Here is a 12,491-nt window from a genome sequence, read left to right on the forward strand (position 1 = left end):
ATATTGAGAAGGATGGTTTTATTTGTCATAGATTCCTTCCCAATCAGACCTCACACACAGCGTATATCGGACACATCTGAGTAATGTATCAGTTAAGTGCAAATATGCAGAAATATTCCCATGCTACTTACCCATGCTTACTAAACTCACTGCATACAGTTTATGTATCCTGTTTCGTGTAATCTGTATCTTGTGTTCTGTATTCTATATTCTATATCTATATCCTTATCTTGTTTTCTGTATCCTGTTTCCTGTGTCCTGTATTCTGTATCATATATTCTGTATCCTGTAATCTGTATAGTCTGTATCCTGTATCATATTCATATATCCTGTATCATATAGCCTGTATCCTGTGTTCTGTATCATATAAATATCCTGAAATCTATATTCTGTAATATCAATTCTAAATTAAATCTGGAAAATAAAAGTTTTTAACAAAAATAGAGAGAGATAGATTGGTGGGGGGGGGTTAAAGGGGAAATTAGTAGAGAGTTAGTAGGCGCTATTTAAAGCATTAAGTTCAAAGCAAAGTATTAGGAAAGAAAATAAACAAAATTTTCTAAATATTTTAGTTTATATGAGGAGGGGGATTAGGATTAGCTGCTTAAGAGAATTTGTCACAAAATACAGACAAACACACATGTAAACACACACACACAACGATGTGTTATAGCGTTCCAATCGTTGCATGATCCGAGCCGGTACAACATGCATTTATAGTACTGTCCAGTCTGGACAACCTACTGTAGAGTCGACCCAGCACGTTTATGCAACAAATGTAGTCTGAGCTGGGAACTTTTGAATGGTGGATTCCGGGATTAATGCTTGATCCACTCTTGTTTCTAATCTCTAGATTAAATAATGCTTGTTCTCCTTTTGTTATTAATCTCCAGATTATTTAACCAATCGGGATTAAGGATATCACATTCTAAAGTTTTCAGCTCTGGCTACATTTGTTGCATAACACGAGCTTAAAGCGTAACTTAAAGTTACCTTACATCCAAAAATTACAGTTTTTCTTAATCCAAATATTCACGTCTCTTTTGTAGAAAACCTTAAAAAAAATAAAAAAGTTTTTAAAAAATCAATATGAATAATTAGTTCATATTTGATCCGACAAAGCTTTCAAGGAAACTGAAGTGTAACGGACACAAAACTCCTTGAGGGTGAATTAGAATTATATAAGTCTAGAGTCCCTGTAACAAAGAGAATAATGTCAGGTTTATTTAATACACATGGCGATGGAGGCTAGCGGCCATGGTAACCCTTCTATTAGATTGCAATTGAAGTCTTATGTATTTTCAAACACGACTACTTTTAATCAAGAGCTAAAGAGAAGAATACAAATAATTTGAATTTCTAATATGTACCCAAATTAGTATTTTTCTTATACTTGTACATAAAATCCAAACTAGAGGAGCTAGAAGGTCACAAAGTCTTACCAGTGATGTCGCATATATTTGACATTAACCTTATGTCTAGTTCACAGTGCTATTTTCCTTTAAGGCTCAAACGAGTAAAAAACCAAACTATGTTGGTTTGACATAACTTGTTTTAAAAACAGTTTTTTGTCTCCCATTATTCTTCAAACTAAAAAGTTGTGTGTGGAATCATGCAGTACTGAATTTCAATTTAAAATTTATTTTAGTTAAGATTAATTTGGCACAAAGAGATATATGGTCTGGCTCAAAATAATGATCAAAATAATTTGGTTTGGTTGCAGTTCTATGCCTTATCTAACCAATAAATGATCATTATATCACTTTATTGCACATAAATAGATAAATTGCTTCTAATTTTGGGATAATTTACGACAAACATACAATTCAAAGATATTTACCAATTAATAAAATGATTGAAGTGGAATAAAATCTAAGTTAAATTAAACAAAACTGTTTTGGTTTTTTAAATGTATATCCCCCAAAGAAAAAACCTCGAGGTCAAATTTTAGTATCAATTTTTTTTTACTTCTCAGTGTTATTTGAGGAAGGTTATATACCTTACAACCCTACANAAGACGATGCCTGGCCGCGTTAAACTAGTTCCACAAGATTCAACAGAATGAGATAGAACGGATACGGGGCATTAGTACTGATATCATCTCTACAGTCTACACGTGCGATATCGATATTGACTCTAGTTCTGAACCCTCTAGTAATAAGTTATAAGAAATATATATACTGGAAGTTATCTATGCGTTTTATTAGAGTCTGACTCACGTCCTCTATACAACTGTATCGAATGAGCCAATTTTCTGTATAATTTAATAAACGGGACAAAATCCTGATTAATAGTTTACGTTACTACTGGCATGAGGACGATACTGCTGACATGAGCACGTTACTGCTTATATGAGCACATTACTGCTAAGAATTAGCACGTAGCTGTTTTAATGAGCACGTTACTGGTTCAATAAGCACGTTATTGTCTAAATGAACGCATTTTTCTGTAGAAATGAGCACATTAAAATTAAACTAAGCATGTTACTGTCAAAATCTATCTATCTATCTATCTTTCTATCTATCTTTCTATCTATCTATCTATCTATCTATCTATCTATCTATCTATCTATCTATGTATCTATCTATCTATCTATCTATCTATCTGTTCCTATTAATATTTCGTTAACAATAAACTTGTCACTGGATCAGGTTCCGTTACAGCCTTACTATCTATCTATCTATCTATCTATCTATCTATCTATCTATCTATCTATCTATCTATCTATCTATCTATCTNCGGAAGGAAGGGGAGGGGAGGGGGTGAACATGGAATAATGATGATGAATTAAGGTGACTTTAAAAATTTAATTAAATTGATTAGATATTTTTGAAAAATTATTACGATTAACAACAAATTTCGATCCAACCAAAATAAAGCAGGTTGAAAAATGCATAAATCGTTTTACCAATAATCTTCCTAAAATTCCATATTTCTATTTTTAATAATAAGACGCCCCGCCGGTCCTAGGTTTTAAAAGTCCCCATAAATTCATTCTGACAAATTGGGGTCACTGGTCCACTATCTCACTATTATAGATAGATAGATAAATAGATAGATAGATGGATGGCTGATATAGATAGATAGACAGATAGATGGCTAAATAAAAAAAAACAGACAAATATATAAATAGATTAATGAATAAATAAATAAATAGATTAATAAATGATTAAATAGATAGGTAAATAAATGAATTAATTATTAAAAGATTGAGAAAAGAATATAAAAAATTGATAAATAAATAAATAAGTAAATAAACACCAAAATAAATGGATTAAATAAATTAATAAAATAGATAGATAAATAAATAAAGAAATGAATAAAAGATTTAAAAATATAAAGAGAAAGAAATAATAAAAAAATTAAAGGATGGATAAATAAATAGATAAATAGATAAATAGGTGAATAGATTAATAAATTGATAGATGAATAGATGAATAGATTAATATATTTAGAGATGAATAGATTTATAGATGAATAGGTAAAGAGCTGAATTGATTAATAGATGAATAGGTGAATAGGTGAATAGGTCAATAGATTAATAGATGAATAGATGAAAAGATTAATAGACGAATAGATGAATAAATTAATAGATAAATAGATTAATAGATCAATAGATTAATAGATTAATAGATTAATAGATTAATAGATAAATAGATGAATAGATGAAAAGATTAAAAGATGGGATGAATAGATGAATAGATGAATAAAATATATGAATAGATGAATAAAATTGATGAATAGATTAATAGATGAGATGAATAGGTGAATAGGTGAATAGATGAATAGATGAATAGATGAATAGATGAATAGATGAATAGATGAATAGGTGAATAAGTGAATAGGTGAATAGATTAATAAATGAAAGGATGAATAGATGAATAGATGAATAGATGAATAGATAAATTGATGAAACTAAAATTCACCGAGTTGAATTTATTATTTTATTTGTTTTTAAAGATTTAAAATTGATTGATTAATTGCTAGTTTATGGTTTTATACATCTGCAGTCCCCTACTATCTATCCATATATCCAGCTATCTATCTATCTATCAATGGTTTGGTGGTTAGATATGATAAGAGGAGGAAAGGGTGGATTAGTAAAGTTAAGAAACAAAAACACAATTTTCTTTGTATTTGTTTCAATATGTATCCTTTATAGTTTATAGTATACTGTTTATTGTTGATCCTAGGGTTGTTGGAGTATTTGACTGATAACTCCTTATCTTTCATCTGCAATATTAGTTCTTGATCTGGTTCCTGTTCTCCTGGTACCATTGATTTGTTGAAGCTGATTCTTGCTCTTCCGGTAGCATGGTTTCTTCAAAGTTCTCGTCTTTTGGTTTTCTTTCTCTAACTTCCAGTATAGGACCTACTTATTGTTGTATTACCATTCCTATGCTGAGATTTACTGCATGATTCCCCCTATTTCTTCTGCTGAAAAAAAACCCTGTTTAATTTTTATCGATGTTTAAAACTCCTCATCACTCAGAAAGGCTACAATCACAGCTTTGTCCTCATCACTCACTAATCTATCTACGTAATTCAGATCTTTGTTACACTCCACCCACTCTCTCTCATCCTCACTCATTAAGTTTTCCACTCTGTACAGCCACTCCAGAAAGTTGTTTTCTCTTTGTGTCTGATGGGCGTTGTCTTAATCATCATCACAATTCTTACACTGTAGACTCAGGATCTTTTCCCAACCCATCACTATTCCTTGTATTTTTTCCGGGATACTTCTGGTTTCCAGGGAATTCAGGATTTAAAGTCTTGATTTTTAAACTTTCAGAAATATTTCTTAAATCAGCATCCATACTTTCCGCATGGTTAACATCATGTTGTTTCCTGTCTTCTCAGAAGTATCTATGTTCCTGTTTCCTGTCTTCACAGAACTATGTATGTTGCTGTTTCTTGTTTACCACATTTTATCCGCTCTCTTGCTGTTTTCTATCCTCTCAAAACTATTGACATATGTGGTTTTAAACTCATGTGTATCAGGAGATAACTGTTAGTCAAGTATTGCCTTAATCTCTCTTTTCCGTTTTGGTTCCTTAGGCATAAAAAACAGGCATGCTTCCTTCAAAAATGCATTCAATTAAAACGCAGTTTCAATAAATAACGTTTTTACGTAAAAGTTCACAAACATAGATTGTTAATAATATACAACAAACTGCATGCAGGTATACAGATACACGATATTTGCTGCAAACATTGTTCAATAAAAATTGATGTATTTATTAGTTTACAGCTCTGAGTCTTACACTCCTCCAAGTGAGTCCTTACACGCAATACACTGAGGGAGGGGAGGGGGGTGTAGGGAGAAATTTTAAGATATATATAAAGCAATCTTACCATATAGAAGATGATTTAAACTTTTGTTTTTCTTTTTTTCAATTGATTTGCTTCGCAGAATTAAGAATAGAAAGACCAAAAGAATTTCCGAAATTTTTGCGACAAATTTGCAGGAATTCAGTATTTGGCCAAAATCCTGCAAACATACTCTAAATTCTAGCGGACGAGAGGTCGGAGTTCAATTATGAAAATAATTAGAATTTGTTCGCTATCCGTGTAATTAGAAGTAGATATTTCAAGGGATAGAATCATCATTTTGTTTTGTAAAACAAGCATATATATATACATTTAAATTTCTTGAAGTTATTGAAATTTTTTTTTATATTTGTTTTTTCCCCATTCTTCTTTATATAAGCTAAATTTCTTTTATCTATTCTACTTATCTTTCTATTTATATTTCTTATATCTATTTTACCTGCTTACTATCTATATTATCTGTTCTACCTATCTTTCTAATTTCAATCTATATTTCTTAAATCTATTTTACCTGCTTATTATCTATATTATCTGTTCTACCTATCTGTCTATCTATATTTCTTTTATCTGTTCTTTATTATCAATATTATCTGTTTTATCTATCTTTCTATCTATATTTCTTATATCTATTTTACCTACTTATTATCTATATTATCTATTCTATCTATCTTTCTATCTATATTTCTTATATCTATTTTACCTGCTTATTATCTATATTATCTATTCTACCTATATTTCTATCTATACATCTTAAATCTATTTTACCTACTTAATATCTATATTATCTGTTCTACCTATCTTTCTATCTGTATTTCTTATATCTATTTTACCTACTTATTATCTATATTATCTATTCTATCTATCTTTCTATCTATATTTCTTATATCTATTTTACCTGCTTATTTCTATATTATCTATTCTACCTATATTTCTATCTATATTTCTATCTATAATCTATTTTACCTACTTATTATCTATATTATCTGTTCTACCTATCTTTCTATCTGTATTTCTTTTATCTCTACCTATCTTTCTATCTATATTTCTTCTATCTATTTTACCTACTTATTTTCTATATTATCTGTTTTACCTATCTTTCTTTCTATATTTCTTTTATCTGTTACATCTATCTTGCTATCTATATTTTTTTATCTATTCTACCTACTTATTATCTATATTATCTGTTCTACCTAGCTTTCTTTCTATATTTCTTTTATCTGTTCTATCTTTTTATCCATGTATATTTCTTTTATTTAAAATTCAGTGATGGTGATGGACCAAACCTCTGTAGAGTAAAAAAGTGGATGTTAGTTCCACATTTATTGAAAATATATTTCGGTCTGGGTTGACCCTCGTCAGTTCTTGAGATTGTTTCTTCACAAAGATTAAAAACTTTCTTTTATCTATTTTACGTATCTTTCTTTCTATATTTCTTATAGCTTCTCTACCCATCTTTCTATCTATATTATTTATCCTTTTTATCATTTTTTCTATTTTAAAACTTACTATCTTTCTATCATTTTATCCTTCTATCTTTTTACTTTTTTTATTTTTCTATCTATTATCTTTCTACTTTTATATACTTTTTATCATTTTCTCTTTCTATCTTTCTATCTGTCTAACTTTAACTTTCTATCTTTTTATGTTTCTATCTTTCTATTTAGCTAAATTGTGAACTATGTATACACACTAAAGATTTTTCTGCTCAATGTGACTGGAATGGGCAAAACCTTTTCAGAAATATTTTCATTGTCAGTAGCTTCAGGGTTGAGGGAGGGAGAAGGATTAAAAGGGGGCAATAAACTTAAAAAGGGGTATTTCTATTTTGTTCAAATTCGTCCATTTGTAACGGAAATGTTGAGTAAAAATCTTTATGATGCGTTTTTGAATATTTGTGCATATTTTCAGCAAACTTTAGATAATCTATATTGGTAACTTTTGGTTAAAAAGATGCTTAAAAATGCCCGTTTTACGTAGAACCTATATCTTTTTTACGACCTTTTTATTTCTAAAAGTTGTTAGTTCATCGTCGAAAAATACTAACAATCCTTCACCAGTTTTTATTAAATATAATGTAAACAATAAATATGTAACTTTCCTTTTCCTTTCCTTTCCTTTCCTTTTCCTGTGATTTATATTTTTTATATTTTTTATGAATTTAGGGGAAATATTCCCACAACCTCTATTTTTGGAGGTTGTTAAATATTTTCTCCTGAAACACTTAATGTAGTATGTTTTTGTTATATTTCCTAAATAAATAATTACTTACTTACTTACAAGTTGATTTTTTCAAATTTGTTTTGCATACCTCTTCCTTTCTCCTCTTTCTCTTTTATTTCGATGTTTTAAGCTTTTTTGCACTTCTTCCATGTGGTCTCCTTCTTCTTCATTTGTTGTTTTCACACATTTCTCTTCTCATGTTAGTTTTTTTTCTGATATTCTCATCTTTTCTCTTCAATGTAGTTGTCATCCATTTAAAGAAGGGTATGGTTGATTTAAACCTACCCTTGAACCCCTAATCTGATTAATAATATAGAAGATACTGTCGTTTTCTAGTTCGAAAATGTTTAATTCTGGTAATTTCTTCATTATTTATGAGGATATAAATGCGCAAGCCACTTATGTGATGGTGAGTCTAGAAACTGATCGAAAAATAATCAATTTTCAAACATTAAAATCATGGATATCTAGCTTGAGTCATACTTAATTAAAGACAAAGATTTCAATGGTACCATTGCGAATCAGAAATGCCTCTATCAATAGAAGGTGACTTGAAATCAGGATTTCAGTCTCTGTAAAGAATCAAAACGTCGCGTCGTACATTGAGGAAGTTATCGTCAGTTTGTATATCTTATACTCGATCTCTACTCAAAAATATTTAACAAACGAAAAACAAACGATCGAATTTGAAAAAAAATTGTTTTTTAAATAAAAAAACTAATAAGTTGTTTTTAAAAAATCTAAAAAACTTTTTAAAAAATTAAAAAAGATAACTTTTTCAATAGCGTACGCGTCGTTTTGTACGGTTTGTAAGTTTTACCCCTTCGCTTTCTCTAAAAACAAAGGTTTTTTAGTTTTAAAAAATCGGAAACGGAACAACAAACTAGCATTCTTCCGTTCGTATTAAAAACCATTAGCAATCCTAACAAGTAACAATAATCGATCTGGTTTTAGTTCCGCGGTCTAACACATAACGGAGATTTCGAAAATATTTTGTACTGACACGACTGCCAGAGAAAATATGCCGGACTGGCCCGACCAGTGTTGTAGAGACAGAGGTTCATTTCAAATCACTTTATAAATGGGGGGAGGGGGGAATCCTTTTTTAAGAAATTGATGAAAAAGAAACTGGCAGGAAAATTATATGGATCTAAAGATTAAATTTTTTTAAGCAAATAAAATTTTGAAAGTCATCTTCCTCGAAAGTGTGCTTTTTGATCAGATTTCACAGGGGGGGGGGGCAAAGAGTAGTGATTCCCCTCCCCTCCTAGAATAAGTGATAATTTCTATTACAAGTTAAACAATTCGTTTTGAATCTGGCGATTAAATTCAAGTACAATGTATATTTCTGAAATAGGAATACGACTTTTATATCAAAGTTATGACTTTGAATAGTCCAATGAACATAGGGCACAACAATTTTGCAGTTGAAACAGACCCAATTCACTAAATTAGTGATTTTATAAGTGTCTAGTAAAACTATTTCATGTGTAACAACATCAAATACACATAAGTATTGCTAAAAGGTCGTCTTCCTTTTTAGAGTTTTCTGGTTAGAACAACATATTACAAGGTCTGTGAAACAAAATTTTGTCGATTTTCTTCAATTTTTTCCCCTTCTTTCTTTAAAAAACTGTAACATTTGTAATTGCATGAACTATACTGAACGATTTCCTAAATTACAAACATATTCTTCTGAATTAGGAAAATATTGTTGGAAATTAGGAAAAGAATATTAGAGATATTATATATACATATATATATATATATATATTATATATTTTTATTCTATTCGTAGTTTCTAACAAAATATTCTTTATTTTGAAATGTTTGGGTTAGTTCGATATATTGAACAAATGTTAGTTACGACGTACAATATGTAAATCTTCTCAAGAAAAAGATTTTTTTCTTTTATGTTTTAATAAAACCTTTAGAAAATATGGATCTATTTAAAGACTTATTTTGTTATTATTTTGTTGGTTTATTTCCTGAAATTCATTTTTCATTATCTCAGTTTTATTATTGATATTTGATACAAAGATTATTATTTTTTCTTTTCTTTTCTTTTAAACATTTTGGATTCTTGACTTTTTTATTAACGTTTTGCACTCATATGTCATATTATACCAACCTCAGACACCAACCTCCTACAGAGGACTGTTAAGTTACTTAACTGTCCCTTGGGAGTGGAAAAATTAATAATCCGCTAATATGCTATTTTTGAGAAGAAGAATTAAAAATGTTACTAAACCAAGTTCTTCGCTTGACCAATCTTGACCTAAAACCATCCCTCACTTCCCGAAGCTTAGAATGTGGTGTATGTGTATAGTTCTCTTGGTAAAGTAACTTTACTGTAAAATAGCTTAAATTTTTCATAATTTTTTATGATCCGAGAGTTACTTTCGAAATATTCCTGTTTTGATGATTTTTTATAATGTAGACGACAGTTTCATATTTTCCAGGAATGAAGACGACAGTTTCATATTTTCCAGGAATGTTTGAAAATTTAGCGCAAAGCGTGAAAGCAAGTTGTAACTTGTAAGCGAAATATTATTTTTTTTTTAAATTCAAAAATATCATCTCTGTACGTGTAGAAAAAATTGATGATTATAGGTTGTATTAAATCTGAATGATTTGTTTGAAATTAAATTGTTATTTTTTCGATCCGAGTCGAATATTGACTTAAAACGCCGAAATAGTTGGCCACCACATGTCTCAGGCTCAGCTTTCAATGCTTTGAATGATTACACGTGGCAGAGACACCTAGCGGAAAAACGTCGTTATAAGTGCATATAAAACAAATAACAAATATTATGAAATATTAACTATAAACGAATGCGTTGAAAAATAATCGATGACTCTAGGTTGTAATATCAAAATGATTTGTTTGAAATTAAATTGATTTTTTTACTTTATGAGTCGTATATTGCAACTTTATGAATTTGTATGGACGCTACGTTCTTAAGTATAAGGTGTTTTTAACAATTTTCTTCTTATAGACGAAACAGATAGCAGTAAGATTAGTTGCGATCTAAAGCGATTATTTTTTGCCGTAAGCCTATACCCCCTTTAATTTTTCGCGAACACTCCCTTTAAAATGTGCAAAAAATATAAGTTTAGGTTAAAAAATTTAGATTTTCAAATTAGTATGTTTTTTGATCTGGAGCTGGAATAGATCTTGTGAATGATAAACTTTATAAAATGACAAATTAAAATGAAAGTGATCTCTGAATGAAAAAAAATTGCTCACAGGTTAAAAATCAATGTATGATAATTTAAGTATAAAATAAAATCCATTTTTTTGTTAAATTGGGTCCAGCCGTTTGGCCAGCTATAGCTAACATATATACAAATATATATGAGCTTTATTATATAGATGAATAGCTAAAGAGCCGGCGTTGTCCCGTGGAATTTTAAATACGAGCAATGAGTTCCCTCAAAAAATGTTAGCCCATTCGGTCTAACCGTTTGGACAGCTATAGCTAACTGAAACATACAAATATATATGCGAAGAGCATAACAATTAAAACTTTTAATGAAAAAAAAAGAACTTCATTGCAAAATAGAATGAAATAGTTATAAGTTAAGCTTAAATTCCCGGTTTTGCCTGCATTGGAATAATAAAAAAAAATATTTTGTAATTTTAAAAAATTGGGCAAGCTGCAATTGCAAAGCTTTACTGATTTTTTCAATTATAGCAAATCCCTCTTTTCTAATCCTTGCATCCTAGCAACTCAATGTCGTAGACCTTTGAATACTTCAAACTATGAATTATATTTGATAAAATAGGCTAAGTTAAAAATATCAAATATTTACACCATCAGGTTGCAAAGATATAGATTCAAAAGTTTAAAATCTATTTCTTAACTAAATCCCATTAAAACAACGTGGAAGGTAATGAAAATAAATACTAAAAGGTTTAACCTATAATATGTATCAGATATTTTACGTAAATATATATGTTTCTGCAGCAGTAAATAATATTTCTGGGAAACCCCTACCCCTCCCCCCCCCCTTGTACTATAGCATTCGGCTTATTCTATTTGAATTCATTTACATATTCGTCTATAATTCAACACTCTTTAAATTTATGGAGTTATATTTGCCTACAATAACATATAATAAATAAGAAAAATAAATAAAAAAGAATAAAAATATGTTTAATAGCTCAAATTGTGATTTATCAATTTTCTCCTTTTAGACGCAACAGATAGAAGTAAGATTAGTAGCGATCAAAAGCGCTTTTTTATCGCATTAAGCCTATACCCCCTTTCATTTTTCGCGAACACTCCCTTTAATAAACTTTCCTAAAAAGCTAATAACTATCAAAATCTGACAACTAAAAGTGGACCAAAATAAATATTTAATTTGTCATAGGAAAAAGTATAATAAGGGGAATTTAAAATTCTCAATGTGATACAAGAAGCAGGGGAAATTACAATGTAATAGAGTAACTGAATATACAGAAATTGGAAGAAACTTAAGGTGAACAGAATTTCGAAATCATTTCATATAATTTAGAACAGTTCATACAGACTGAGATTTCAAGCAATCCTCCATTGATAGAGTGGCATGTCCGATTAACAACTTTACCCTTAAAAGCTTTGTCTGATCAAGAATGAATGAGATATCCGTGTTTTGTTTATTTAAACTTTATTTTCATTTGGGTTTTTTGAAAAATTGACTTGTGCATTTCTTGCTTCAGAAAAATGAAGAAATTATCAGAATTCAACACTTTTTAAGACAGAATAACATATTCCACAATATTGATGATGCTGATAAACGTTTCATTGGTACCGGTGTGAAAATATAAATTACTAAAAAAACTAAAGACATTTTCTAGAGTAGATGCACATAAATTGACATTTAATATTCTTAGACATTCTCTAAGTATTTAGACAATTCTGAAATTTAAAAAATGGAAATAGCTAGACGGGGTG

Source organism: Eurytemora carolleeae, unplaced genomic scaffold (assembly GCF_000591075.1).
Source record: "Eurytemora carolleeae unplaced genomic scaffold, Eaff_2.0 scaffold1458, whole genome shotgun sequence".
In the NCBI taxonomy this organism is placed as follows: Eukaryota; Metazoa; Arthropoda; class Copepoda; order Calanoida; family Temoridae; genus Eurytemora; species Eurytemora carolleeae.